The sequence below is a fragment of the Pelodiscus sinensis genome, chromosome 5 (genome assembly GCF_052426305.1).
Source record: "Pelodiscus sinensis isolate ZL-2025 chromosome 5, ASM5242630v1, whole genome shotgun sequence".
Taxonomy (NCBI): Eukaryota; Metazoa; Chordata; order Testudines; family Trionychidae; genus Pelodiscus; species Pelodiscus sinensis.
This window is the reverse complement of record NC_143056.1, coordinates 9,527,274-9,552,842: the sequence shown is the minus strand read 5'-3', so window position 1 is coordinate 9,552,842 and position 25,569 is coordinate 9,527,274. Positions and strand designations below refer to the sequence as shown.

At 46.2% G+C, this 25,569-nt stretch overlaps 1 protein-coding gene across 13 annotated transcripts in view; it reads right to left on the bottom strand.

Annotated features, from left to right (window-relative positions):
* KTN1 (kinectin 1) overlaps positions 1-24,276 on the bottom strand; it is a 119,556-nt gene extending 95,280 nt beyond the window's left edge. For 11 of the 13 annotated variants that reach the window (XM_089778300.1, XM_089778295.1, XM_089778301.1 and 8 more), the window contains exons 1-2: positions 24,121-24,276; positions 732-933 (exon numbers count right to left, since the gene is read on the bottom strand). The gene's annotated coding sequence lies outside the window, so the exon portion shown is untranslated. Of the gene's footprint in view, positions 1-731; positions 934-1,311; positions 1,449-24,120 lie in introns of those variants that run through there. The other 2 variants (XM_089778297.1, XM_089778298.1) reach the window with 2 other exon arrangements.
* Positions 24,277-25,569: the final 1,293 nt, after the last annotated feature.

Sequence of the window (25,569 nt, the reverse complement as noted above, 5' to 3'; positions counted from 1 at the left end):
GGGGGGGGAGGAGGGAGATTTACCGGACAAAAGATGCAAAAACCGGACACCTGACAACTCTACCAGCCCCCCACTTCCCAAATCCTAACAGGACTGCAGTTTGAGCGCCTTTTCAAGCAACAATTGAAGGCTAAAATATCCCCAACTAAAGCTGCACAGATGCCGTGTAACTGAGGGCTTAATTTTAAAAAGCCTCATTAACAATTCTGTTGACGTGCAAGTCTGAAAAGAATTCAGTTCTCTCTCCCAGAGCTTTGTTGCTGCTGCAGGGGAAGGAAGCTGTAAAAAAAAAAAAAAAAAAAAAAAAAAAAAAAAAAAAAATTCTTCTTCACTGCAGTCAGATACACAGTACAGAGGGCAGATTTGCTGAGTAAGAAGGTGACCTCTTTACAGTCAGTCAGTCAGTCTTTAGAGTTGAACTACAGTCAGTTTAGCTTTCTTGGCATTTTAAAGTACCACACTGACTGTTACAATAGTCCCGTGCAACTCAACAGCTTCTGTAATTTTGTTTAGGGCGTGTTGTTTATGTTTCTTACAACATGTTTTCAACATACCCATTAGTTTCAATTTTGAAAGTAAAACAAAAACTTGCTTCCAAGGGTCCTTATGTAAAAGAGACACTCCACAAAGTTTCACGTTCAGGCGGGACGCGATGCTAAAATAAAAGCTATTTGATTTATAGCCAAAGATGTGTTTCGATTAGAACAAATCTGAACAGCACGCAGTTTTACCTGCTGTATGTACTCCGGTATCTGGGAGTGGTCTAATTTCTGCTCCAACTCTGAAATGAGTGCCAGAAATAACTGGATTCAGCGCTCTCGGGTTTAATATTAAAAAATGTGATCCATCCACAACTCCAGATGAAGTCAATGGGAGCTGCAGATGCAGAGCACTTCTGAAAACCATCAGTGTGTTCTTATTTGGAAGAGCAGTCTGAAATTTTAAAAAGAAATTGGTGTAAGTGAAACTGACTGAACCCCAAGTTACTGTGATTGGTAATCACACACAAAAATAATGTACATATGTTTAAAACCAAGATACACACACAAAATGGCCTTTTTAGAGCAATTGTGGTCAACTGTATCAATACATACTTAGGACATGATTCTCTTTTCAGAGCTGCCCCACAGATCACTGCAAGGCTTCTCTTACACGGCCTGAAAGTCTCTATAGACAAGATGCTGAGTATTGCACATCTAAGTTTTGATCTTACAGTTTTTGTACTAGCAAAACTATTTTGGTTAAGGATGCAGTTCTTTACTGACAATCATACCAATATCTCACTAAGGCAACTAATAAGGTTCCACATACTTACAGAAGACTTCCTTTAGCCACTTATATTTGATGGAGCTTACTCTCTCAATTAGATAATCAACTTGGCTTTAAAATAGAGCTTTGGAGCGTTTTGGTCCTGTGTTGTTCTTGGGCCAATCACCAGGAGTCTATTTGCAAGGACATGAAATACAAGTTTGTACCTCTATTATTTGACCTGAGGAGCTTCACCCCAGGGGCAAGACAAGAGATTGCCAATCCCGAAAAGAAATTGTCTTACTGCTGCGGCAGTAAGACTGAAGTCCTGGTGATTGTCAACAGCCAAAAGAAGTAGAAAACCAAAGGTTATACTTGACCTTGCAGACGTTAATAAGTTACTCAGAGCCATGTTCATGCCAGCTCTATGGCTAAGGGCACATTTACCCAGGGTTGGGTTGCTGGCATTTTCCCCTAAACACCTCTGACCAAAGGAGCGCCAACCAGGCCAACAGTGACAGCATGCCTGACTCTACAAAAAATCAAAATATCATCCTTTTAAGCAGTTTGCACTTATGCTACAGACAGACATGTACAATCCTTGTCTTTTTTTTTGGAGGGGGGAGGGAGGAATTAAGGGAGAGATGACCAACAGCTTTGAATAAAATATGGGGTTTAACAAGATTATCAGCAAAATATGTAAAGCAGACATGCCCAGAAGTGCTATACCTAACATTTAGGCCAGGTCTACACTAGGCCTGGAAAATCAGGTTATGGTATGCAACTCCAGCTATGGCAGCAAATGCTCCTGTCAGCGTCCCTTACTCCTCACGACTGCCAGGATTACTGGCGCCAACCAGAGCTGCCCTCAGCATTTGATTTAGTGGGTCTTAACTAGACCCACTAAATCTAATGCCAGAAGATTGTGAAGACGGGGCCTAAACAAAGCAAATGCTTGTTTCAGAACTGCTGCCAAATCTCATAGGAAATACATGTTCAGTATGATCACTGTTGAAAATAAGGTTGGGTAACTACACTACTCATAAGTTTATACTTTATAGGCATGCAAATAGCCATCTCACTTTCAGCCCTGATAAAAGAACAGTAAAATGACCTTGCAAGTTAAGAATTCAAGCTTGCTAGGCCTCTTCTCAGGTTAAGTAAAACCTTTGTATAGCTAGAGTCTAAGTTTAAAAGCATGCATGCAGTCCTTTATATCCTAGTTTGAAAGGAACAAGGAGAAAAGAAATGACTAATCTACAAAGCTGCAAGTTAATATATTTTGGTACAAGGAAAAAGAAAAAATAATATGTATTTTAACTTTTTACTTGTGCTTTTATTGGTGTTTGGGGAGGGGGAGTGTCTCTCCTCTTGAGGTGTTTTTAGCAGGGTTTTTTGGGGTGTTTTTGTACATCTTGTATTTTACTTTATATACATTTATTGTATTTTTAAAAAATTATTATAAGCTACCTCGAATATTTTAAATAGAGAAGCAGGGTAAAAATGTTTTAAATAAAATAATAAAAATAACTCCACCTAGGATGATGCATGCAATGAATATTCCAACATCTATGCAGTTCTATCACATATGAACAAAAAGCAATCACCTACGATGACTGGGTAAACTTTGGGAAAGCACTAAAAGGTGACCGAACTTGCTTTTCTGTTTCTCTAGCACCAGACTGAATTCTTCCAACAGTGCAATAAACAGGTTAGCTAAGCACTGTTCAGAGTCAGCTCTACCTTCCTAGAGATCCCCCAACGTCAATTAAGGCCAGGTCTGCACGACTGGAAAAAGTCATCCTAAGATGCATAGCTGGAGTCGAGGTACCTTGGGTCGAATTTCTGCAGCATACCCACTACAGGAGGTCAATGGGAGAAACTCTCCCATCAAAGTCCCTTACTCCTTACAACCCAGTGGAATACCGGGGTCGACAAGGGTGCCATCAGTAGTTGATTTAGCGCATCCTTACAAGAGATGTGAAAGGGTAACCAGTTACCCAGTACCCAGGAGCAGCCCACTACAGGCAGCAGGCTGCTCCAGTCCCACTGAGATTCACCATGCAGGGGACCCCGCCACAGCAGCCAGGAGCACAAGCCGTGCACGCCCCACACACGTGCAGGCCTCCTGCTGCCAGGTGCACCCCTGCATGAGGGGGCTGGCAACAGGAGCTTGATTAATCGGTTAACAGATTAACTGGGATTTACATCGCTAGTCCTTACTAGACTCACTAAATCAAACCCGGGAGATCGCTCTCCGGAGCATCAGTCTTGGAGTAAGTGAAGTCAAGCCCTGAGCACCTGGATCTTAGGGAAGACTGGTACTGAGAGGTATCTCCTTAACTACATGCCTCACACTGAGACACGGATGTTAAGGATGTCACCATGGGAGCACTAGCCGGTTATGTGGGAAGAGGCCCCGCTGACTACACAGTACCACTGACTCACGCCAGTAAGCCAAACTCCTCAGCACTAAAGCAGCCCAGGAACTCAGCTAAACAATCTTCCAGTGATGAGCCCCCAATTCCAGCACCATCTGCTTCCACTCCCCCTTCCTACCCTGCCAAAAGGCATCTGTATCAGAAGAAAAAGACAGGTCTGCATAGGAAGAGAGCCCTGATCAGAAAACAAGTACCAGGGCCAGACTTAGAGGGCCTCTCAAGAGGACAGGCTCACTCCGTGCTCAGGCACAGAACAAAGTGCATCATACCAGACAAGCTTGAGCTTGGAAAAGCATTTAGAGGAGCCCCACGGGGCTTCTGCTCATCTGAATGGCATAATAGGACACATTCAAGCAAGTGCTAGAAACTGAGCATCTTCGCTTCTCGTGTTACCTTCCTCTCGGCACCAACTAGTAATCATCCCACCTCTTGGTATCTGTACTCCAGGAAGGCACTCTCACTATCTAATTGGGAGGTGGGGAAATAAAGGGAAGGAAGGAGCCTCAGCCAAGCACAAACACGCAGAGGCCATCTCCAAGGAGGGAGAGAGAATTCTCTCACCTAGACTGTAATTCAGTTACCAACACTTGGCATCTACACATATATCCTGGGGCCCTGGAGTGCAGTTTGTTCTCAGTTAAGAAAAGTCTCATTTCACTCTGACAAGACAACCTCTCCTCCCACACTTTATGCATGGCGTTCCCAACAGGACCCCACAAAGCACTGACCTCCTTTAAATCCTTCCTTAAAGTTACTGAGCCGTGAGGCTACAATCAACTTAGCAACAGCTAAGCAGCTGATATGCTTGATAATAAGTCACCTCATTACTACCTGGAGCTTCTCATCTTTATTGCATCCAGCTGTTTTGTCTTATGCTTATAAACCAGTGACAGGCAGCCTAGGCTAGTCAGTGGGCTCCATGAGTGACCCTCCATCTCACTGGGTCACAAGACTGTCGTAACCAAGACGGTCGGGATAAGGTATTTTAACTAACTAGGCTTGCGTCCCTAGAATTTGCAAGGTGTGCCAACTGAACTATAGCAGCACTTAGGATGCAGAGGAAGTGCACAGCTCCCTCAGTGTTGTGTGCAATCCGCATGCCCCTCCCTTCACGTGCCCTTAATTTAAGTGTGTTTCATTTTTTATACCGGTAGGAAAAAAAAACTATGCGAATGAAAACCAGGAGCATCTGGCATGTGGACAACGGTAAATAAAATACCTTGTGGGCCCCATGTGCACTACTGTTATAAACTCTTTGGAGCAAAAACTGTCTGACAGAGGTTTTTACAATGCTTTTCCACAGCAGGGTGGAAGCCTCCAGGGGCTACAGCAAAACAAATATTTTTAAGTCAAAACTCCTTTTGAACCCCCACCACCAAACACCAGATTGACCGCTTTAATCTAGCGGTCTCTTGCCATGACTGCACACACAGAGTTTACTATGTTCATCTCTCTGGATGTTCCAATACCACTGCATGAAAACATCATGCTGTCTCTAGAAGAGGTGCTGGAATGTTTCCTATGTTTGATTGAGTGTTCCAATGCTTCATAATTAAGAATTACAAGTTCACTCTCCTCCTATTAGTTCATGTAGGGAGCCAAAAACATGTTATTATTTAAGCGGGGCGGGGGGGGGCTAAAGCTGAACTAGAAGCTACAACAACAAGATTAATTGTGAGGGTTCAGTACCAGACAGCTGCTGACACTATTAAATGTGAAAGTTTCTACTGCGAGACCACTATGTATTCGTTTGTACGAATCAAAAGCATTGTCTATCTAGCTTCCCAGCCAGATACCCAGATGCCCAAGGAGATCTTCACTCTAGCAATACAACGTGCTGTCCCTGGTCATTTCAGCAACAAGATTTTTCCATTATTTCTATTCAGCCTACTGTTCACACAACTACACAAAAAGATTGGGCAGCTGACAAAAAAGTGCTTTGTTAACCTTTCCATGACTCAATGATCCTCTTGTTACACAGCAGTCTATGAAACGAGTAACTGACAGCAATGCTCCACAGAAAGAGCAATGCTCCAGCTATCTGAAGTACTAACGAAGATGTGACTCACCTACCAACCAAGCTATTAGCGGGAGACAAAACTTTAGACAGTAATTAAGAAGAACAGTTTCAAATGAAGAGCATCACAATTAAGACTGAGCAGCGTATTAGACCTAGCCTAGATCCTATCACATGATTTACTGAAGCAACTTGCAGTTTAAAGAAATTTAGCCCACAAATAGAGAGTAGCAGAGAGATTTGGATTTTCCTACAAGGAGGGAAATGGAATTATTGAATTAACAAGTCAGTCACTACCAACAGCATGGATTAATGCAGCAAGCATCTGTTTTAAAATTCCCTACTACATAGCAGTTATCAGCAAAACGGTCTGTTTTAACCCCATTTTCAGACCCAACTCTTGGAACATTCACCTTTGGGGCTGAAAACTCTTGGAGACCAGGACAGCCAGATCAAAATTCCTGCTGCCATTTGAACTGTCAGAGGTAAGACCATTCTGGTGGTTAGAAATGTTGGACCACACCCAGAGTTCAAAACCCAACTGTCATTTACTCATGTCTTTGCTAAGTTTTTAAAGATGTGTTTTGGTTTAAGATATGGACTATCTGAAGACAGCATATTCTTCATAAGCAGAACGCCTCCCTCAGTCAACAGGTGAACCTTAATTTATGCAGTGCATCTATCACAACAGGATTACTGATATAGGAATTTAAATGTCTGATGGAAAAGCTTGTCAACACTCAATTTTTTCTTCCTACCCTCTAGTCCACACACTTCCCCTGCCCACACAAATCTAGGAAGTTACAAACAAAAATAACCATCTGGATGCAGTTAATACCCTATCATCAGAATTCAGGAAATAGTGTTCCAGGAACTTGTGTAAGCTGTATTATGTATTATTGATTATGCCCATTTTTCTTGTGAAGCACATAAATTGTTCTACTCCAATTTAGGCCAATGTAAAACAAATGGCACCTTACTCTACAGATCAGATTCCTGTGGGGGGGACTGTCATCAAAAGAAATAAGAAGTTTTGCTACACTTCAACTTTAAACATAACATACTGCAGAGCCACACATTTGGCAACCTGAGTTTAATGCTCTTCTGCATCCTGTATGGACATATTTGTTAATTAAATTCTGATTGCTGGATCAAATTTTATCTTCTGTGACACTATGAAACCTATTTAAAGGAATTATATAGCTATAACCAAGAGCAGAATTTGGACTGTAATTTTTTTTCCCCCCTGACAATACAGAAACAAGCCAGAAGAGAGATATCTTGGCCTTCTCCCAGATTGCATCTGCACGGCTTGCAGTCAAGAAAGGAGTTTTTACTTGGAATATGAGCAAGTTTGTGTCTGAAGGATTTTGAACTTGAGAGTTTACAAAAACTCTAGCGTTTAGCTTTTCCAATGTATCACTGCCCTTACATTTTGCATATTCTATACAACAGTGAGCTACATTTTGCACATTCTATACAACAGCAAGGTACTTAGATACGAAAGTGACAGAAGCTTCAGGCGACGTGATATGGCAGAGTTAATGCGCCTGAAACTCTGAATTTTCCATTTCCTGACCTTTGATTTAAAGTGTGCTGAGTAAAAAGTTTCCAAAGTTTAAGGAAATTCTCCAAATTAAGATATATTCCCACAGCATTAGCCTGAACCAAGTTACTCCTCTTACATATTTTACAGGACACACATGTAAAATACGGCTTTGTGCAGCAACTTTCACATTGCAATTTCCCTCTTCACAGTCCTCTTGTTTGTTTTCCTAAGGGAAGATAAGGGAAAGCAATACAGGAGTGTACATTCATTGACCAAGGCCTAAGCTAAAGGCTCCGAACACCAAATCTGAAAAACCTATAGCATGGCTAGAATGGCCTTACCCCAGCCATCCATAGAAGACTTTAAGAAACCTATATTGCCTATGGTCCAGCCATCATAAACTGGGGCAAGAGACTGTCCTTGTAGTTTTTGTTGGAAAGATACAAACCACTGAGCATTGGTTTCATACATACCAGTCTAACAGAGGCGGTTTTCCACCACATTAACCTTTGTTCTGTGTGCTGCATGTTACTGCCTCCATTTCACAGAACCACGGGAAAGGAAGAGACCTCAAGGCCACCTAGTCCAGTCCCCTGGGCTCATGGCAGAACTAAGTATTATCCATTCATGACGCACTCTCAAAATATCTGTATATAGGAACTCTCTAGAGACAGGGTCTGTACTGGCAGCAGACAATCTTAATCAAGACCAGGAATGGCCATCTCTATGATGTCATGTCCAGTCAGGAAACGGTGACATTTCTACAGACCAAACGACTGAAGGACGGACCCTATTGGATGAAAAAAACCTACCCTTAACCCCTGATAAGTTTCTTTATGAGTCACAACTGGGGCAAACTGAAAAGACTCAAGCCCGTACGTGGGGGGGGGGGTGCAAAAGCACCCCCATGGTCCCCCAAATAAGCATGCCAGTGGACCAGGGATGGCAGGAGCAGTGTGCTGCCCGAGCCTCCCTTCTCCATGCTCTGGCCAGCCGGAGGAAGGCTGGGGCTGATTTCCCTGCTTACTTGGCGGGCCATGGGGAATGCAGTCACACCCTTGCCGTCCACATTTATGAAAAAAACCCGCGCGCGCACGCGCACACCCAGAAATTCCTCTGTATGGGCCTGAAACAGTGTAGGTGACCTCAAATGTGCACACCCGTGTTTCCAAAAGGCTGAGCTAAATCTCCCCCTAGTCCAAATGCTTGCTTTTCCCAATGTTTTATAAATCAGGGCTGGGGGGGAGGGGCTTGTTTTTTAACCTATATTGATTGGTACTCTTAAATTGAACTTCAGATTAATTAAGTTTGGTGGCTGAGAACACTCAGGATTTTGGAAAATATTTTAAAAATGCTCAACAGAAGTTTCAGCCGTTTGAGTCACTCCTTTTCAGTTTCATTCTCCCTGTGCTTACTGTCCAACCTCTTTTTAGCAGCTGCACAGGGCCATAAACAGAGGTCAGGTACATCCCTTCCATGCTCACCCAATCAGTATCTCCAAAATTCCCTCACCTTAGACTTGCTCTTATGTTTGATAGACCACTGAAGGTCAAAAATTTAGTCCATCAAATCTCAATGAGGTGAATCTTTACTTGCCTGCTATTTTGTGTAACACTAAGAACAGTTACTGATTATCTCATATTTAGCGAAAGAGTCTTTGGCCATAGACTTTCACATGGAAGTTTTATTTGAAGTTGAAAAGGTTCCAAAATTTGAGGAGGGGGAGCAGAAGGAAGACCAATGAAAAATGGAAGTATGCTACCTATAATATATACTGTCTTTTAGATGTTAGTCATGGAACATGACAACTGACTAGCCAGCACATCCATTTGGCTTAACTAAAACTGCAAACTAGAACATATAAACAGTAACTAATTGATACCCGCCTAAAAATGACATGCTACAACTCACTGAACCAGCATTCCCTGTAAGCAGGGCACTTGTGTGGCCATTCCGGAGAAATTCAAATGCCGCCCAGCTGATTAGCAGAGTGCCCACAAGTCGTTTTTTTGTTTCTATTGGTGGTGCACATTTGCACATTCTTTGGCACACATAAAATTATTCCTCCCATAGATGGAAAAGATTAGAGGGAACAGTGCACTGAACCCAGGCATATTTTAAGATGGAAAAATAAGTAGCTGCTCGAGCCACAATTAGAATGGTCTATTACATAAGAAGGGACAAAATGATTCTGCATTTTGTAACTCTGCCCCAGTAAGGAGACACTGGGAGCTACTTTTAAAAAAAAAATCTGTTTGAGACATACACATGCACTAAGCTGTTAAGAGATTTCCTAAATTTAGCATGCAACCCGAACCTGGTAGTGCACCCACAGGCTTTAGATATGAAAATGACCTTATTAAAATGGTAGACAAGAGAAGTAAGCATTTCCCATTCAATTTCTCCTGCTGCTGCACTATGTAAACTCATAATTGAGACCCATCTGAGACGTTTTGCCATGAACTAGAGTTTGCACAAGACAGAGGATGCTGCTTCAGGATTATTTTTCCCCCCCACTTTCCAAGTTCAGGCTGTGTCACTGAGTAGCTCTTGCCCCCAACAACTGGGTCCACAAGAACAAGCAGTTTACACTTTGGACTTGGAGAAATAATATTTCCCTGCAGTTTGCCATGTGGAGCATCCCCTTCATATCACAAGGGGAATTTATGATGCTAAGACGACAACTGGAGAGAAGCAGCACAGCCCTTCCTAGCCCTCCTCAAGACTGGTGCTGCCCGTTCCTGACAGGAATTTGTACAGACTCTTGATATCATAGAATATGGGGCTCCCATTTGGTTTGAGAGAAATCCCCTTTGCTTCAAATGGGATATACCATCAGTAGCAGTACAAACTTCCAAACCAGTAGAAACTTCATGGGCAAAGGCACTGGAAACATACACCCCTTTTCAGCCCCTCAATTACCCTTCGCTTCATCCCACAGCATAGAGTAGCCCTTTCTGGCCCAGATGTGCAGCCAGAGCACAGCTGGGCTCAGGGAATCCCCAAACACCAGAATGACCTTTCAGGGCAGCTAGGCAAAATTTAAAGTCACCCTAATGGTACTTTAAAGTACACTGAGGGCTGGGAACAGGGGGTACAAGGGCCTTATCCCCCTCCCCACAGCTATAAGTGCACTAACAGCACAGAAACCACAGGAACAGCAAGACAAAGACAAGTTTCTTGATATAATCTGAGCCAAAACCACCATCTGACACTTCCTTGCAAGGAAGCTGACTGCTATAGTAAAGATTACTCCATGCTATTGAAGCGCCTTAGGGGGAAGACAGACAAGGCAGAAAATCTGCTTTTCAGGAGCAGGACTGACCTCTAGCAGTAGAGCTCGCTAAAGGGTGATTGCAGGCAGAAGAGTGGATATTGAAAGAGACTTACTTTCAGGAACCCATTTGCAGTTTCCCATCCATTTTGGTTTCCAGCAGCCAGGCCTGCAAACCCCAAAATACCCTTTTACTTCTAAGGTGACTTGAACCTCTGAAGCAAAAGGGTTAGGATTAAAATGTTTCAGCCAGCGATCAAAGATTAATCCAACAGTCAAATTATCAACGAATGACATGCTGAGCTCTCTTATCTTCAGTCACAACCTAGCTGAATCTTGGCGATAACCCAGAAAACCTGGGCCTGGTAGGATAGCCTAGTCATCATCTTTGGCATCTAAGAAGTCACAGTCAGATTCCAACTGCACTCACATCTTCCTGCGAGTGATGGAATCCAGCTGATATACTGTGAACATGGGGAACAAGCAATAGCACGCTGCTCCGGAAAAAAGGGCAGAGTATTCCTTAACGGAGCAATACGAGTGTCAAAAGATACAGCCACTATCACTTTCTAAATTCTCAACAACTTCCTTCCTATATTCTTGCATAAATGCGGCAGACATTTTGTCAGGCAATACACAGGATTGACCTATCCTGGTGTGTCATTCCCCAAAACAAGTATCCTGGTATGGTGTCTAGACTCTCCTAGCAGGTCTTTAAAAAAGAAAAGCTGATCTGTATTCATGCTTGTCCTCACAATTATTATTACTGGAGCACCTAGGAGCCTGAGTCACAAAGCAGGACCCCACTGTATGAGACACTGTACAAACACACAAAAACATAGCACCTACTCAAAGAATCCGAGAAATATCAGGCTTAGGGATGTTAGGATAGTCCACTACTCGACTACCCAATAGCCATAAGCTTACTGGGTAATCGAGTGCAGTTCTCGACTACTCACTTCCCCCACCCTTGCTACCTCATATCAGAGGCAGCAAGGGTAGGGTGGGAAACAGGAGATGGTTCTGGGGGGAGTCTCTGCAGTGCCACCTGCCCCCCGCCCTGCTACTGCTATCATAGAATCATAGGACTGGAAGGGACCTCGAGAGGTCATCGAGTCCAGCCCCCCGCCCTCAAGGCAGGACCAAGCTCTGTCTACACCATCCCTGACAGATGTCTATCTAACCTGTTCTTAAATATCTCCAGAGAGGGAGATTCCACCACCTCCCTTGGCAATTTATTCCAATATTTGACCACCCTGACAGTTAGGAATTTTTTCCTAATGTCCAATCTAAACCTCCCCTGCTGCACTTTAAGCCCATTGCTTCTTGTCCTGTCCTCAGAAACCAAGAGGAACAAATTTTCTCCTTCCTCCTTGTGACACCCTTTTAGATATTTGAAAACCGCTATCATGTCCCCCCTTAATCTTCTTTTTTCCAAACTAAACAAGCCCAGTTCATGAAGACTGGCTTCATAGGTCATGTTCTCTAGACCTTTAATCATTCTTGTCGCTCTTCTCTGTACCCTTTCCAATTTCTCCACATCTTTCTTGAAATGTGGCGCCCAGAACTGGACACAGTACTCCAGCTGAGGCCTAACTAGTGCAGAGCAGCCCCTCTTCATGGCGGCCTGGGCTGGCCCTGCGCAGATGCGGCTCCAGGAGCAGCCCCTGGCCGCTGCCAATAGGGGCTGTTGGACTCCGTGCGAGCTGAGACCAAGCAGCCCGAGTTAACGCTGGTCCAGGACACTGCACCTCTGCATATTAAATGTAGGAAAAGCCCAGCGGCTCTTACTACACTTAAAATGCAGAGCAGCCCTTATCGACTATTCATGTAGTCAATACAAACTGTATTGACTACACGATTAGCCAGATAACCACAACCGAACATCCTTAACTGAACATCCTTAATCGGGCTAGCAGGGACTTCTAGAGATCATCTAGTCCAGCCCCCAGCACTGAGGCAGGAAGAATTATACCTAGAGTGTCCTGACAGATAATAGTTCCACCTGGTCTTAAAAACCTCCAGACTCCACAGCCTCCCTTATTAAGCACTAGGATAAGTTAATGATGCTTAATAGCTGGAAAGCTTCTCTAAATACCTAAACTTGCCACAGATTAAGCCCATCAGTCCTTGTCCTCCCTTCAGTGGGCATGGAGAACAACTGATCAACACCCTATTTGTAACATACTTGAAGTCATAGGAGGTTCCCCTCACCCCCAACAACCTCCTTTTCTCAAGACTGAACATGTCCCCTCTTTTTAAAACAAAACTCTCCTCATAGGACAGGTTCTTTCAACTTTTCACCATTTTTTGTTGCTCTCCCCTGGACTTTCACCAATTTGTGCCCATCTTTTAAGGCAGGGCTACTCAACTTTGGAAGCCCTGGGGGCCACAATGATACTCTCAGCGCATGCCGAGGGCCACAACTTAAGTGTGGTTGCATTTACATGCAAATAATATGCAAATAGCTTCTTTCACACGGATGGGCATGAATACAAAGCACTCCCCACAATGGCCCGGCGCTCCCAGCTCCACCTCCCTGGGGGCTAGAAACGCTGACACACTGTACCCATCTGTTCCAGCCGGCCCGTTCGCTTGCATCTTTCAGTGCTCACCCCACCTGGGAAAAGTGTGTGAAGTGTGTTCCCAGTGGAGGCCATGTTCAAAGGATCCTACCTGCAGGCCATGTGCTGAGGCCCACATAAACCCCAACTGCCGGACGGGCCACAAACAAACAAGCCGTGGGCTGCATGTGACCTATGGGCCAGGTGTTGAGTAGCCCAGTTTTAAGAGTACTTTCCCACTGCGCTACACTTTCAGCAGGATATGGCATACATACTCATGGAGCCCCTCTAGCATAGCCCTGCAACCGGGGAAGCTGCCATGAAGACATGACACAAGGGTGTGGATATGTGAGTGAGGGGATGCAGCTGGCTTTTCACTGTAACAACGCAGCTTTCAACGGTCTCACAACTGAAGAGACAATGGGTAGACGGACCCACAGAGAGTACCCCCATTTCCACACCACTGTTTAAACTAGGGATGTTAGAGCAGTGTTTCTTAAACTGTGTTCCGTGGCACACCGGTGTGCCGCAGAGAACAGAGTTCAAAATGGCCACCCTTAAAGGGGCAAATGACCTTTTTTTTTTGCTCAATAACTTTCCCCCCAAAATTCCCCTCCCCTTTTTTTGGGAGGGGCTCAACAAAAAAGTCCTTAGTGTTCATTAAAAAAATTATTGCTTGGTGTTCCTCGGTCTTAAGAAGTTTAAGAAACACTGTGTTTGAGTATAACCCCGTAACTACTTAACTGAGAAGCTGATGCTTATCGGTTAACGGTCTTGGTTACACACAGTTAGCTCCCAGGGAGGCGGCTTGCCTGCGGCAGGGCAGAAAAGCCTCCTCCACAGGATCCAGGCCAGCAGGGGCTAACAGCCCTGCTCCCTGGGATGTTTTGCTGCAGGCTCTGCATTAGAAAGCAGAGCTAAGCTTTATACTGCAGAACCCGCAGCACAGGTAACCGTGTAACCGCTGAATCTCAGCAGTTATCCTAATACACGATTTTTAGCATCCCTAGTTTAAACCAACATCCAATCGTACATAAAATGCTAGAAAAAATGTAGGAGTTTTAGAAATAAGAAGCCAAGGCATCCAAAATACTTGCATGATTGTATTTCTATTGATTTAACCTACGGGAGTTTACAAATGTAGCTTGTAACTCAGTTGCCCAAGTTGCTTTCAGAAAGGCACCAAGAAACAATCCAATCTTTAAGGGAACCAGTTCCCAGTCCTTGCATTACTGGGGGGTGGGGGCAGGGGAAAGAGCATAAATCCAGGGTGCATATATCTGTAGTGGAAGGACCTCATTTCCCAGTTATCCTTAGAAATTATACGGATGTTTCAAAGGCTTCTAAGTCAAGTTTTGTTTTAAGTTAGCCGACATACACTCAATGGCCTAAATATTCACAGAGTGACCTTAACAACTAGGGATGGTAAATATCAGTTAATAGACTAGTCGATTAACCTCATGAATTCTTATTGGTTATTCGACCATTCTATAAACCCCAGGGGCAGGGCCGGCACCCAGTGCGCTACGGCCCCACTCCCAAGGAGCCCCCTGCCACCCCTAACAGAGGCAGCAGCGTGGGGTGCCAGGTGGGAGATGGTCCATGAGAGGAGCCTGTTTAAAAACCAGCTCCCCCTCACGGACCAGCCACCTGTCACTCTGCGGGGTGACAGCAGCCACTATCCAGGGGTGAGGGGCTGAGCATCCAGACCCAGCACTAGCCAGAACTGAATCGGGCTGCCCGCCCACCTGGCTCCTAATATACTTTAAATGCAGAGCCGCAGTGGGGGTAGGCCACATTCCTGATGCTAGCCAGGAATGAACCAGGCTGCTGGCCAGTCTGCTAAAAAAATGTACTGTCGAGGGGGGGGGGGCAGAAGAGGAGGAATGTGTGTAGTCTCTAGCATTGTTAATGACTACACTATTACATCCCTATTAAGAACCAAGCCCTTCCACGTAGTTAATATGTACAATCCAGAACAGAAATGAGAAATGGGCAGGCTAAGACTAAGAATATGAACACAGCTTCCCCTCAATGATGCTTTTAAGCAGTCTAGGTTCTGTCACATCAGCAACATCTGTATACTTTACGGAGAGTGTCTGGGGCAGGGAGGGGAAGAGGAGGAGAAATCACATGAGAAATTTCACAGGGATTTTATAAGATGGATTTTCTGCAGAAAAATGGGGAGCTTGCTGATTCCGATTTGAAGGGTGGGTGTTCGCCATAAATATCAGTAGGTATTACACATTAATCTAGTTCAGAATAGAGCTAGACACTCCTGAAGGTTGGTATCCACTAATGCACTTCATGCAAAGCCACCCCAGTGATACCAATGGTGAGAAGTTTCAAGAAAGAAGAATGGTATATGTAGGCCACGGTTAAAACTATTAAGTTATCCCTGGGAAGAGATAAGTAGACAAGAGGCATCTAGACATGCCATTGCTTGATTTACTCTTGTTTTCCAACCCTAACAAAGTTTATTGGAAAATCCTGCTGGCACGTCAATGAATGCAAGGGTGTTAACTGTAAGCGCTGCTGAAGGACACTGTTATAGCTAATAGGGATTAACACCACAATAAGACACGTGACTTGCAAGCATTACAAGTTTACAAGCTATATTACAACCTACAGACAGTAACCTTCACAGTGACCCACATGGGATTTGTGCCGTTTTTCTTTCATAGCCTGTAGAAGTCTTCTTTTCCCACAATATCAGGGAATCAGGTCTTAGCACTGTAGGATAAACATGGCAGAGAAGAACTTGAGAATATTTGGCATTATGTCATCACGGACAGCAAGGAAGTGATTTACGCTGAAACTGTTTAAAACTTGTAATCAAAAGGTAACCAGCATACACACACACACACCCAACCCACCATAATTAAGGTCCAAGATCCATTTTGCTGGGTCCTCCAAAATGACCAGCATCAAAGACTTGGCAGACTTGATATTTCTCAGGTATAAAAACAAGCAGAAAAGAAACCACCAGGCTTTCCACCCACCCACAAGCAACTCCAAAACTACCTCCCTTTGTGTGGCACCTTAAGAGAAATTACAAACATCAAAATCCTACACTTATGGCTCAGATGTAGCAATACAAAGGATGAGGAATTTTAAAGTTAATTTTAATAGACACAACTACATTATTAACAGTTTTGATCTCCAGAACCTCTTCCCGCCCACTCCTTTTGTATTTCAGAGACCATAAGCAAAATAAGAATAGTCAATAATATTTTAGTTTCACTTTCTATTACTTCAAGCACTTAACAGAATACTGCAATGTTTGGGTGGAGAACACAACAAGATAAACCTCTCTAATCCAGCAACCTTGGGACCCGACTGGTACCGAACCAGAGAACTTGCCAAACCACAGGAGGTCGATATTGTGTAGCAGCATTACCCACACTTCCACTATTTACTGGATTCTTAGAAGACATTCAGGGGTAAATTAGAGCTAAATAACAGCCAGGACTGGTGACTGTAAACAAACTGTATAGAACTGCAGGGAAACTTGGCCACACCCATGATAAGTAGACATCCAGCTAACTAAAACCATGCCGGACCAACAATGTTGCCAGACCAGAGAGGTTCAACCTGTACAAAGGGAGTGCAATTCCTTTAGTCTCCATTTAAGATTTTATGAATGCCGTACTTGTCAAAACAAGTCTTTACAAAGCCTAGCATCTATCTTTAAGGCCTCTGTTGACCTGACAGTGTCCCTTTAAGCTCATTTATAAAGATTTATGTATTCATTCAGATATAATCTAATTAAGTCACAGCACTCCTGAACACAGCCAGTAGCAGTGAAGCAATTATTCTGCTGGGCAGTGTTCATGTGCAAAGAATCCAACACAGGAGTTACTTCTAGTTCCCCTGAGAAGCCAACTCACAATAGAGGAATTACAGTGAATATACAGCCATGAGCAATTCCTGTATTTATTTATTTTAAGTGGGGCCAGAATCTGAGCTGCCACTTCCCCTCCCCAGCTCAAAAGCAGATTCTTAATTTGGCACGAAGAAGCCCAAGTACATTTTTCAGTTATAGCATGCGTCACTCATCCAAGTTAGACCTACTGGAAACAAGGCAATCACTGAATGCTTCAGTGAGAAGGGAAGCAGAGAGGGAAGAGATCTATCTTTTGAAGTCGTACTCTGCAGTCTGGAAGCTAGCGCGCTAGCCTAGGATGTGGGAATCCCAAATTTAAATCTCTGCTCTGTCTCAATTCCATGGAAAAACTGTCTTCGGAATCCTACTGTCCATTAACTTGTGCATTTTAATGGGGCCAAGAACTAATTTCTAATAAGACAGTCTGAAAAAAAACACTGATTTATTTCTGCTGGATGCTATCTTTACTATAATCAAACAATCACTGTAAGCAAACAAGAGGAAAATGCTGTCAAACTCCATCTTATAATTCTCCCTTCCTGCCCCCTCCCCCAAAAAACCCTAAATTTAGCACAATCACCAGTCTACTTAGCCTAAGTTTATTGGGACAGAAAATCTTTATTCTGTGTTGTGCTAGGGTCCCATTCTACAATTAGGGCTAAAGTAATACAAATAAATAGTAATAGTTACATTTGATTCAGCTGGGACAGATATTTACATCAGCAACTCACTGACTTACTGGCTTCAGAAAGTCACACAGCTAGCTCAGAAACATTTATTTGTAGGCCCCTATTCACCTGGTGGGCATGCGACTTGAGAGAGATCCTTCAAATTCGTGCCATAGAGTTAGTATGTAAACAGTTCAGTTCTGCTGCTTTCTGTCACTAGTTAACTGAGCAAGTGCTAAAAGCCAGAACACACACATAGATTTCCCTTAAAATTTATAATAAAGGCTTTGGATATATCACACGCAACGGTATGATTTTACCTGATTTACTAAATAGTTATTGTTGAACAATCTGCCCCAAAACAAAGCACCATGGTGGAGCAAAAAGTTGCTAGATTTTAATGTACCTTCCTTATATTTCTCATCTATCCTTCTCTGGAGTATTACATATGGTTTTATCTAACATATATGTGAGGGAATTTGTTCATCTGTCCAACTGTTTGTTCAGGAACTCCTAAACATTAAGAGCTAGGACCATGAAATACAGTATATAACTTGTCATCATAACTTAAAGCAAGGTCAGGGTTTGGTTGCACCAGGAAAATGGGATTGCTTCTCAGAAAACCATACAGAAAAGAGACAATCACCATGAAAGCGGCTGTCTGGGAGATTGCCCCCGCCATGAACCTCTCATTCCGTCCCCCAGGTATCCTTTAAGGAGGGCCAGGGCGAGGGGTGATGATGCTCCCCTCTCCTGATTTGTTCAGGAGCATTGCTGGCTGTTCCCCTTCATCAGGGAACACAGGGAAAGTGCCTGGTTTGCTGCATTCCTCATTCTGGCTGGGGGTGCAGGAAGCAAACAAACCTGGACCTGCCCCAGATGGGGAACATGCACCTCTCCCCCAACTGTGCCAGCTGGAGCTGCAGCAGCGATGGAGAGGCATTTCTCACTTGGACCCAAGCTGCTGTGGTAAGAGGGGGCTGGGCTCTCCCACCACGACAGCCTGCCTACCCAACCCCTCCTCCCCCACAGCACTGATTTAAATGAAGAAAACCCAATTTTTGTTTAAGGACCCAATCAACACCAAGTAAATTGAGTATGTTATGTTACCTATTTAATGTCTTTCCCAGTGTAAAAGCTGGGGGGAAAAAGCTCTTCAGCTCTCTTGAGCACAGTGACCGCCTCACATTTACAGCTCCAACCTACATAGCACTTTTCCCACACAGCCACTGAACTGAATAAATAACAAACAAAAAAAAGCTAAAAGCTTTGTTAAGCACCAATTATTTTATAGTAACCTGGTTTGAGCAGTGATTCATGTACTTCGACCTCTGATTATCTAATCTCAGAAATGGGTGGAGTAAGGAATGATGCTTTAAAAAAAAAAAAAAAAAAAAGCTGTTACTGTGATTATTCGGTTAACCATGTGGCATATGCAGGCTTGAGCAAGTCTTGCCCATCCCTTTCAATAATTTTAATAACGCTTAGCCTGCGCCACTGGACTAGCTGAACACCTCTTACTTTCTCCCACCATACAAACAAGTGTGGATTAATTTAACATTTCTTCCTTCCTCACCTCTTAAGCAGAGTTTAAAGCATATTTTAAAGACTGACTAGCAGTTCAAGTAAAAAAAGCAAGAACAAAAAGTATTGTCTAGTTAACAAATCCTCTGGTCATTTACATTCTCATCCAAACCCAGCCTTTCCTCACTAAGAGTTACTGTATGTGCAAAAATTATATTTTAATCACAGCACACAAAAGCAACATCAGCATAACATGCAAGAGCAAAAATGTAGTAAAGCAAGTTATACATCCTGCTCATGGCTGGAATCTACCACCAAAACTAGGTGTAAGGCAGAAAATCACTTCCAACCCACACCCATTAACATTAGGGATCTACTTTGAGAAAACAAAATATTTGAAGAGAGATGCAACATACCAAATATCTTTTTTTATTTTCATGGCAAATCCTTATCTTTCTGAGCAACATTTACTAAACTGAAAGGGTGTATATCCTTTTACATAAGTACAAAAGTTCAAAGCAATTAAGAGTGCTAAATGGCACAGTGATAGGTGCACTACAAAACCCTAAAATATAACAGACAGAAGCCTCTCACACCACTTATATAGCTCAAGCATTTCAGACAAGATAAACAGTCAAGGGCCTTAGCCTTACCCAGCCCATTATAAATATTTTTTATAAAGAAAAGTAAATTATAAAATAGCCTGTTCTCTGACCTCTCAATAATCATTGCTGAACTCAAAATATAGACAGCCTTGCTTTTGGAAAAGAAATGTAATTACATGCTGTCTGGCCCAAAATGCAAGTGAACTTTCATAATATCCTATTAAATGACTTATACATTATTCTAAGAAAAAACAGTTAATATTTTCCTACCATACTCTACTATAGTTGATTATTTTTCATTTGCTAGTTCGTATAGAATATCAAGATAAAAATAACAGAAAACCAACAAAGTATGAGACAGAATTGAGGTTGTTATACTGCAATGAAAGAGAAATGCATTCATTTTGTGCATAAAAAGATGTAGGATGTGCTCAACTCTTTGTTTTTGCTTTTAAATAACTGTTTAAAACGTAAAAATAAAAATGTTTGTGTTATAGGCAAGTGCAGATTGTCATGTAGCAAGCACCCCATCTTACTTTTCAATTTTAAAAAGTACTTGTGCAAAAAGAATAAAAATGAAATTGGATGGACCAATCAGATTATTAAAGTAATTAGCAACTCTCCAAACTGCAGAACATTTTGTATTTCTTAAGTCAATGGAATCAGACTAGTCCGTTTCACATACAGAGTCTATTTCATTAAAAGATTCTCAAAACTAGCAAAATGCTGCAGCCTTTGGTTTAAAATATAAATAATTCCCTTGTAGCGCTTACAACCAATGTATTAGTTAGTCCATGAGTTTCTTTTTCAAAGTTATGGAAATGCTTTTAAACTGAATTTGGAGCAAATGACTCAAATGTCTTTTAAAAATGTCTCTTAATTTGCTACAATAAATTTGATTTACTTTGATTTTTGTTTTATTCTATTAGGTTTGCGTCCAGACTGCTTTGCTGCTTAATTGTTAAAAGAGGAAGGATTTTTAAGTCACTGTTGTTTCAGACAGTGAACTTCTCTTTTTCTGAGGAAACACACAACAAATTTTCTTCTGATGTTATGAAGTGACAACAGTTTATAAAGCTCTCCAAAATAATCACTTCTTGAAGTGTTTATCAATGTTGGTGTAGTGACTAAATGATGACAAATACTGTATATGGCATGCATGCTATGCCGCTATCACTGCAAATCAAGAGATGGACCCCTTAGAGAGTTATTTCCACAGTACATAGCATAGTAGCTTTCTGTTTTGCTCAGATCTTTCAATACGCTTCCAGAGCTTCTAACAATCACCAACGCTGTGGTTCTGAAACTTTGAAATAGGAATTAGGTGAACTAGTACTAAGTATTTTCTTAGCAAAATGACTTAAGTGTAGTCTAGATTGCTGAAGAATAAAAAGTTTAGATTCCCTTATACTATTATACACACACCAAAATAGAAATGTAGAATGTGTGCATTTTGAACTCTAACTTTGAGCAGCTACCAAGCATGTCCTCTAAAACTTACTATTGTGCATGACAATCAAAGGCAGCAACACCTACTTGTAACAACTAGGGATGTTAAAATGAATTTGATCCACATAACCACTGAAAATGCAGGTCAGCAGACAGCTCCCCGGGAGCCGGTGTACACCAGAAGCTGGTTTTAAGCCATGTACCAGCTCTTGCAGTAGAAGCAGCAACGCAAGGCAGAAGCTGGCTCCTGGAACGAGCCAGTTCCTGCCTGCCATCCCACTTCCAGGGAGTTGGCAGCTACCCCATGCTGCCGATTCTGATATAGAGGCAGCAGCACAGAGCAGCAGCCAGCTCCCCAGGAGCCACATGTAACCATTTGGATACTGGATAAGCTCGCACTCATCCGTTACCTATATAAATGGCTACCATCTTACATCTCTAGTAATAATTCATATGCTCAATTGCAGCTTATCTAAAGATGAGTTTAGCCAAATTACTGCTAGAGCCCCATAAAACCAGTTGTCACTTTAGGCTACGTAGTCTTAAGACTCAGTTTCCCCTCCTTTTTTTCCTTAAGGAACTATGAAGCTAGAAAGTACCAAATATTCTTCCATTTAAAGTCATTCTTGTATCTGCTGATTATGATGCTTACTCTTGCAATCTTAAGTAGCTGATTATTTTTATTCTTTACATTAATACAAGCAAGATTTCCCTTCTCTCAATTTTTTATATATAGCTGTCCACCATTTGAGGGAAAAGCAGCACATTAACCACAGCAATCAGAAGCAAGACATCCATGCTTGAACTATTTATGACAGCAGGTGACATCTTTTAAGGAGGTTCACGGACCCAAGGAAAATATTTTCTTGACACATAATGTTTGGGTCAGTCTAGTATTTTCCCAAGGCAAAAAGTCTTCCTTAGCAAAAATGGCTTTGTAATACCCAAAGAAATCTACTCCCGAGGCCAAACCCTCTGGCCTGAAGTGGTTTCTATCACAGAGAAGATTATAGTTCGGATCAATGGCTCTCAATATAAGTTGTTCCAACACCACTGCCAGAAGCAAGGAAATCTCTTCCATTTCCTCCCCTCTCCTCCCCCCAGTCCTCTCCCCACACATCTCCACACAACTTCCAGTTTTATGGACCAAGTTGCACTAAAATTAAGCCTCCCATCAAGTTTAGAACAGTAGCCTCTCGGGGCCTCAGTAAGTGAGGTGTTCAGCACCCTCCTCTCCCAACCAGGTTACAAAAGAAGTCTATTCTTGGATGCCTGGGAACTTTCCATCTCCAATCTCCAATAACAGCAGCATCAGAGCTCACCTCAAAGGCCTTGAAATAGCAACTGAGTGCAAGACCACATGCCCATCCCCAGCTCCCCATAAGCATATAAACGGAGTGGGGAGGGGGACTAGTAAATACATCACTGAATCACACAGCAAAACCCAAGTGTATCCCTCAAGAAGAAACTAATCCACCCCATCCTACACCTCCACAAAGAATTCCCCTCCTTCCAGTAAGACGGACAAGGGAGGTCTGGAGCCCGACTCCTATCCCCTCAATTCTATGCCCCAACCCTTTGCCTCCAGTCTTAGAGAACCTTCCCCTCAGAGACTTTCCTTCTTCACAGGCTGGGCCTCCTCACATCCCATCCAAGTTGCTTACACATACACACTCCCCACACCCTCTCCCCCATGAGATCCCCCCTCTGCTCCTGCAGGGCCGCCCCTGCCCCCCACATTCCTTCCCCATGGGATTTCTCCCACTGCTCCTTCAGGACACCCTCCCCCCTCATCCACCCACATCTCTTCCTCATGAGATTTCCTCCAATGCTCCTGCAAGGGGCCCCGCCCCAAAGTCCCCAGATCCAATCAACGCTCCTTCAGGGTCCTCCCCCCCCCCCCCATCTCCTACCCATGGAATCCCCTCCAATACTCCCACAGGGCCCCTCCATGAAATTCCCCCAATGCTCCCACATGGGAGCTCCCCCAGGGCCCCCTCCCATGGAATCCCCCCAATGCTCCCCCAGGGCCCCCCCCTGGAATCCCCCAATGCTCCCACAGGGCCCCCCCTGGAATCCCCCCAATGCTCCCACAGGGCCCCCCCCTGGAATCCCCCCAATGCTCCCCCAGGGCCCCCCCCATGGAATCCCCCCAATGCTCCCACAGGGCCCCCTCCCATGGAATCCCCCCAATGCTCCCACAGGGCCCCCCCCCATGGAATCCCCCCAATGCTCCCACAGGGCCCCCTCCCATGGAATCCCCCCAATGCTCCCACAGGGCCCCCTCCCATGGAATCCCCCCAATGCTCCCACAGGGCCCCCTCCCATGGAATCCCCCCAATGCTCCCACAGGGCCCCCTCCCATGGAATCCCCCCAATGCTCCCACAGGGCCCCCTCCCATGGAATCCCCCAATGCTCCCACAGGGCCCCCCCCATGGAATCCCCCAATGCTCCCACAGGGCCCCCCCATGGAATCCCCCCAATGCTCCCACAGGGCCCCCCCCCATGGAATCCCCCCAATGCTCCCCCAGGGCCCCCCCCATGGAATCCCCCCAATGCTCCCACAGGGCCCCCCATGGAATCCCCCAATGCTCCCCCAGGGCCCCCCCCCATGGAATCCCCCCAATGCTCCCACAGGGCCCCCCCATGGAATCCCCCCAATGCTCCCACAGGGCCCCCCCCTGGAATCCCCCAATGCTCCCACAGGGCCCCCCCGGGCAGAGCCGTCCCACGCGCCCCGCGGCCGGGCCGGGGCTGCCCCCCGCTCCCGGGCCGAGCGGGGCAGGGTCCGTCCCCCCGCCGGGGCCTAGCCGGGGCGCGGCGCGTGCGGCTCCCGGGACCGGGCCAGCCCGGCCGGCCGCCCCCGGAGCCCGCGCCCAGCGGCCGCCACTCACCCCTCGGCGGGCCCGGGCGGAGCCGCGACTCCCGCAGCGGCGGCCGGAGGCGGAGCAGCCGGGCCGGTCCCTGCGCGCCGCGGCCAGGCAGGAAGGGGAGCGCGGGGCGGGGAGAGGAGGCGGCACCGGCACGTCCACGGCGTCTGCCGGCCCCTCCGCCGCCGTTAAAGGCGCAGCCCCGGCCCCGGATCGCCCGTCGGCTGCCAGCCGCGGCCTCCCCGCGGACCCCGCCCGACCCCCCACCCCGCCCGGGACCGGCCTGACCCCCCCCGCCTGCCCCTCCCCCCGCCAGGACCCCCCACACACCGGGATCCCCAGCCTGACCCCCCCACCCGCCCGGGACCGGCCTGACCCCCGCCGGGACCCCCCGCCTGACCCTCCCCCCGCCGGGACCGGCCTGACCCCCGCCGGGACCCCCCGCCTGACCCCCCATCCCGCCGGGACCGGCCTGACCCCCGCCGGGACCCCCCGCCTGACCCTCCCCCCGCCGGGACCGGCCTGACCCCCGCCGGGACCCCCCGCCTGACCCCCCATCCCGCCGGGACCGGCCTGACCCCCGCCGGGACCCCCGCCTGACCCTCCCCCCGCCGGGACCGGCCTGACCCTCCCCCCGCCGGGACCCCCGGCCTGACCCCCCACCCCGCCGGGACCGGCCTGACCCCCGCCGGGACCCCCCGCCTGACCCTCCCCCCGCCGGGACCGGCCTGACCCCCGCCGGGACCCCCGCCTGACCCCCCATCCCGCCGGGACCGGCCTGACCCCCGCCGGGACCCCCGCCTGACCCTCCCCCCGCCGGGACCGGCCTGACCCTCCCCCCGCCGGGACCCCCGGCCTGACCCCCCACCCCGCCGGGACCGGCCTGACCCCCACCGGGACCCCCCGCCAGACTCCCCACCCCGCCGGGACCGGCCTGTCCCCCCCCGCCTGCCCCTCCCCCCGCCAGGACCCCCCACACACCGGGATCCCCAGCCTGACCCCCCCACCCGCCGGGGACCCTGGCCTGACTCCCCCCGGCCTGCCCCTCCCCCCGCCGGGACCCCTAGCCTGATCCCCCTTCTGGGATCCCCGACCTGCTTCCCTCCACCGGGACCCACAGCCTGACCCTCCCCCACACACTGGGACCCCGAGACTCCCCCTCCCCCTCCGGAACCCTCAGCCTGACCCCCCCCCCCCCCCACACACACACACACACACACCGGGATCCCCAGCCTGACCCTCCCCCTGCCGGGACCCCCAACCGGGACCCTCAGCCTGACACCCCTTCCAGGACCCTCAGCCTGACCCCCCACACACACACTGGGCCCCACCAGCCTGACCCCCCACACACACACTGGGACCCCCAGCCTGACCCCTGACACACACACTGGGACCCTCAGCCTGACACCCCTTCCAGGACCCTCAGCCTGACCCCCCCCACACACACTGGGCCCCACCAGCCTGACCCCCGAC